Genomic DNA, 6,108 nt, shown 5'->3' on the forward strand with positions numbered 1-6,108 from the left:
TCTATAGGCCAATAAAAATGAATGTTGATTTAAATTTCACACCTTATACAAAAATTCACTCAAATTGGATCAGACGTAAATGTAAAATTATACATTAAAAAACAATGGTAGAGAAAACCTTTGAAATCTAACCCCAAACCAACCAACCCACTACAACTGAGTCAAGTCCAACTCATAGCGGCCATATAGGGTTTCCAAGATTGTAGGTCTTTACAAGATTAGACAGCATCATCTTTCTCCTCTGAAGCAGCAGGTAGATCTGACGCACCAGCCTTGCAGTTAGCAGCCCAGTGCCTAACACACAACACCAACAGGACTACTTCTTAGGACCTAGGGCTAAACAAAGAGTTTTAAAACTTGTTACAAATAGTTTGACCCATAGAAGGAAAAAATTATAAGGGAGATTTCATCAAAAAATTTAAGTCTTTTGCTTTGCAAAAGGCCTGGGAAGTGGAAGAAAAAAAAAAAAAAAAGCTACAGATTGGAAAAGATAGTTTAAAACCACACATCAAAAAATGGTCCTCTTTCTTGGATACACAAGGAACTCTGAAAAGAAACCAAACTGTCCATTTAGAAAATGAGAGGGGTGTGGAGGGAACAAAAGACATTCCACCAGTAAAGATATACAGATGGCAAACAAACACATGAAAAGATGTTCAACGTCATTAGCCATGAGAAAAATGCAAATTAAAACCACAATGAGATATCACGCTATACTTATCCAAAGGACTAAAATGATAATAATAATAATAAAAAACCAGTGATAACACCAAATGTTGGCATGGGTGCTAGGACAACTGGATCACTGATCACCCGCACATTGCTGGTATGAATGTAAAATGGCACAACTATCCTGGAAAACATTCAGGCAATTTCTTACAAACCTAAACATGCAACTAACATAAGACTCAGCAACTATAGAATTGAATTTTTCCCAGAGAAAGAAAGACTTATATGCACACAAAATTGGTATACAAATGTTCATAGCACCCTTCTTCTTAATATCTCCTAACAAAAAATATCCCAAATGTCCGTCAGTGGGTGACCAGACAAATAAATGGTGTTTCATCCATACCATGGAATATTATCCAGCAATAAAAAAGAACAAACTAACAAGTTTCCACAGCTTGAATAAACATCTTGGGAATCATACTGTACAGAAAAATAATTTAAAAACAATATCAAAAGATTATATACTGCCTGATTATATTTATATAGTATTTTTCAAATAACAAAATTATTGAGATGAAGAACAGATTACCAGTTGTGAAGGGTTAGAGATAAGATAAGAGAGGGGTGGTCTAACTGCAGCTCTGACCCTTGATATGTTGCTGATTACAAGAAAAGACACACAGGAGGTCTGGTGGCCGAGTGGGTTATGCCTTGGTCTGCTAATTATAAGGTTAGCAATTTGAATTCACCAGCTGCACCATAGGAGGAGCCCTGGTGTGGTGCTGGGGGTTAATGCAGCAGACTGCAAAGCCGTTTGAACTGCCAGGTTGGCAGTTCAAGCTCACCAGCTGCTCCTCGGAAACCCTATGCAGGGTCCCTATGGGTCGGAACCGACTCAACGGCACTTAACAACAACAACAACCATAGGAGAAAGATGAGGCTTTCTGCTTCTGTAAGACTTAACACCTCGGAAAACCCACAGGGTGGCTATGAGTCAAAACCAACTGTATGGCACAGAGCAGCAGTAGCGTACACACATACTCATGGGTCATGAAAAATTTGATGAAATTTGAATAAATTCTACAGACCCTACCAATGTCAATTTCCTGGTTTTGATATGTAATATAGTTGTGCACCAGCACTTCTTGTAAGTCAGTTTGTCATACTGTGATGACTTGCATGTTGTATTACTGAAGTTATGCCATCAGTATGTCAAATACCTGCAGGGTCACTCATGGTGAGCAGTTTTCAGCAGAGCTTCCAGACTGAAACAAAATAGGAAGAATGAAGCGGTGGTCCACTTCTGAAAAATTTGCCACTGAAAGCTTTTTGAATAGCAGAGGAACATTGTCTGATATAATGGCAGAGATGAACCCCTCTCTCTGAGGAGGAAATACTCAAAATACAACTGGGGAAGAGCTGCTTCCTCAAAGTAAGTTTGGCCTTAATGACATCGATGGGATAAACCATTCAGGACCTTCATTTGTTGATGTGACATGACTCAAAATTAGAATAAACAGAGGCAAGCATTTATTAATAATTGGAGCACAGGATGTACAAAATATGAATCTAGGGAAATTGGAAGGCATCAAAAAATAAAATGGAAGGCATAAAGATCAATATCCTAGACATTAGTGGGCTGAAACGGTCTATTATTGGCCATTTGAATCAGACAATCATATGATTTACTATGTTGGGAATGGCCACTTGAAAAAGAATGGCATTGAATTCATTATTAAAAAGAATATTTCACAGCCTCTCCTCTGCCATGTCCACAAGCATAGCATTCTTTCTGGCCCTCAGGCCCTTGACCTAGTCTCTGCCCTGCTCTGGCCACTAAAAGTTGGAACTGATTCAACAGCACTTAACAATGTTAAATGCCCAAATGGTACTCCATTCCGCTATAAGAAGCCTTAACTTGAGGGCACTCAGCTCTAGCTCCATGAAAACCTACTCCCCACCCCCAATTAAGTGCCTGGAGGCAACCCACTCTGCAAGCTGTGATAAGTAGAGGATATAACCTCAGTTGCTGAAAGCAAAGAGGTCGAAGATCAAAGACTACAGTCTTCAATATGGGCTACATCACAACATAAAGAAAACAAAACTCTTCACAACTGGACCAACAAACAAAATCATGATCAAAAGAGAAAAAATTGAAGTAGTTAAGTATTTCATTGACTTGAATCCATAATTGGCAGCAACAGTCAGGAAATGAAACAACATACTCCACTGGGAAAATCTTCTACACGAGATCTTCTTGAACTGTTAAAAAGCATAGATGTCACTGTGAGGACTAAGGCGTGCCTGACTCAAGCCATGGTAATTTCAGTGACCTCATATGCATTGTAAAGCTGGACAACGAATAAGGAAGACCAAAGAAGAATTGATACCTTTAAATTAGGATGCTGATGAAAAATATTGACTATATCAATGAGCTACTAGAAGAAACAATAAATCTGTCTTGGAAGAAGTCAGAATGCTCCTTAGCATCAAAGATGGTGAGACTTTGCCTTATGTACTTTATAATATATTATCAAGAAAAAGAACATCAAGCTTGGTAAAGTAGTTGTTGGTATTAGGTGCCATCAAGTCGGTATCAACTCATAGCAACATTATGCACAGCAGAATTAAACACTGCCCATAGAGGGACAGTAAAAAAGAGGAAGATCCTCAATGAGATGAATTGACACAGTGGAGGCTACAATGGTTTCAAACGTAGGAATAAATGTAAGATGACTCAGACCAAGCAATGTTTCATTCTGTTGTACATGGGGTCCCTGTGAGTTGGAATTTACTCAGAGCACCTAACAACTACAGCCTAGTTATACAAGATGATACCATTGGAAGAAACTCAGTGAATCGTGCACAAGTCCTCCCTGGATAATTTTTTTGTAACTTTCTGTGAACCTGTAATCATTTCAAGAGTAGAAAGTCTCATCGTTCTCCTACAGAGTGGGCTCAAATCAATGACCTTTTGGTTAGCAGTCCAGAGCTTATCTGATGGAGCCATAGCACTCCCTGGTCTTAAGAGCAGCCCACCTGATAACAAATGTAAGTGAAGAAGCTTTACTTTTGCTTACGTGATTTTCTCTAGCTAAATGGCTAGCCACCAAATATGTTTAGTCACTAACATCTCATGTGGATTTGTTTGTGAAATCTTTTTTGAGAATAAGTTTTGATTTTTTGAGAACAGATTTTTTGATTTGGGGTTTCTTTGACAGGAAAACAATAATAAAAATAATTAAACTAAAATTATTTCAGTGTTTTCTATGTGCTTGGCATTGGTAAGTGCTTTGCACCTATGAATTCATTCAATCTGGAAAATACCCATGTAGATTACATATAATTATTAAATAACATTTTATTGATGTGAAAATTTAGCTATAGAGAGATTAAATAAAAGCCAGATTTCCAACCTAGAAAATCTATAATATAGCCTTGCTCTTAATAGTTACATTACATACATAGGAGACAAACAGTAGAGAAAGAAATATAGTTAGTTAGTCACTCTCCAGTAAAGACTGGCCTCTCTCTCATGCTTATGCTCTCCTCTCCTTTCTGCTCTCAATCTCCTCCCATCCACCTTCCTTCTCTTCCCTCTCTAGCCAAGTTCCTAGAGCACCAATCTTCTGGTCTTCCAAGAATCTCTCCACTGTTCTCCACTATCTTATTAAATAACATGATTTCTCCCTGTCTTGAAAGTTCTCTGGAGTTCCATGGGTAGTGTAAATAGCTAATGGCTATGCTGCTAATTAAAATTTCAGAAGTTCCAATGAACCCAGAGACACCTTGCAAGAAAGATCTGGTGATCTACTTCTGGAAAAATTGTCATCGAAAATCCTATGGAGTACAGTTCTAGTTTGACACACATAGGGTCATCTGAGTTGTTATCAACTCCACAGCAACTGGTTTGGAACTTCAATAATCTCTGTTAATTTCTTAAACAAAAATCTATTTTTCCCCATTACATGACACCAAAAAAGGACATTTTATATACATAGACAGAGGGAGAGAGAGACTCCTGAAGTGATGCTGTAGTATCACCACTAGATGGGAACCACAAGATTGGCAGCTCAAACCCACCAGATGCTCCTCTGAAACCCTATACAGGGTTGCTATGAGTCAGAACCAGCTCAACAACACTTAACAATAATAACTATATATATGCATATATATATGGGTGTGTGTGTATATGGAACTCTAGTAGTGTAGTATTTGTGAGCCAGACTGCTAACCTCAAGGCCAGCAGTTTGAAACTAACAGCTGTCCCACGGGAGAAAGATGAAGCTTTCCAAGATTTACAGCCTTGGAAATTCTATACAGGGTCACTATGAGTTGGAACTGACTCCATGGCACACCACCACTATGTATATAATTATTAATTATATGTGGAATCCTGGTGTGGTGCAGCAGGGTTATGCACTAGACCAGAAGGTCAGTTTGAACTAGAAGTTCGGTGGTTCAAACCCACCGTTCTCTCCTAGGAAACCCTACACAAGGTCATTATGAATCAAAACTGACTTGATGGTTCTTAACAACAACAACAGCAACATTAATTACATACTTTGATACTTAAGATATTACATTTGGATTTCTACTTGAAAAACCAGTCATAAAAGGGAAAGAGCCTGATGTTGCTATCATGATTTACCTTCAACTGTTGATACTTTTTTGGAAATAAGATTTTAACTGTCAACAGTCTGTTAATGAACATTTATCCAAGTGATTAAAAATAAATGCACATTTAAGAAAATATTTATTGACAAAACCAGGAAGCTTGCCACTGTGTCCATTAATATGCATCATTTAATCACTTATCTATCATGAAAAGCATGCCTCACCTAGAGAAAAAAAAAATCCAGCTAATTTCATTCCTTAAATCTAGAGAAAAGAAAAAACAAACCAAAACAAAAAAAACCCCTAAACTCTTCAATTAAATGTTTTCTTCCTAACAATTCACTTTTTTCAAGTCATGATAAGCACGCTCCCAAAATTTGCCCCAGGAAACAAAGGCCAGTATTATTGAAAGGCAATGTAAACAGGTGTCAATCATGTTGCATTTGGGGAAAAAAACCACCACCCTATCTAATTATGAGATTTCTACATCACTGTGCAACCCTTCTATCTAAATTGTTTATGATACTCTGGTTCCTCCTTCCTTTAGGAGGGATGGGTGCCCAAGCTGAATGACTTCTCCTTCACTCATACTCACACATCTTTTATGCAATTCTCAAATACACTCGAGACATTCCTGCTTAACTGGGCTGCAACACCCTCAGTATGGCTCACGTTATGACCTGAGTCCTCGGAGGTCTGGCTAGTCATCATCAAAACCAATCTTTTATTTTATTTTATTTATTTATTTTTTTAAGGTTTTTATTGTGGATTGAGTGAAAGTTTACAGGGCATATCATCAGTTTTACATTCAACAAATCA

This window comes from Chrysochloris asiatica, unplaced genomic scaffold, assembly GCF_000296735.1.
Source record: "Chrysochloris asiatica unplaced genomic scaffold, ChrAsi1.0 scaffold00001, whole genome shotgun sequence".
NCBI lineage: Eukaryota > Metazoa > Chordata > Mammalia > Afrosoricida > Chrysochloridae > Chrysochloris > Chrysochloris asiatica.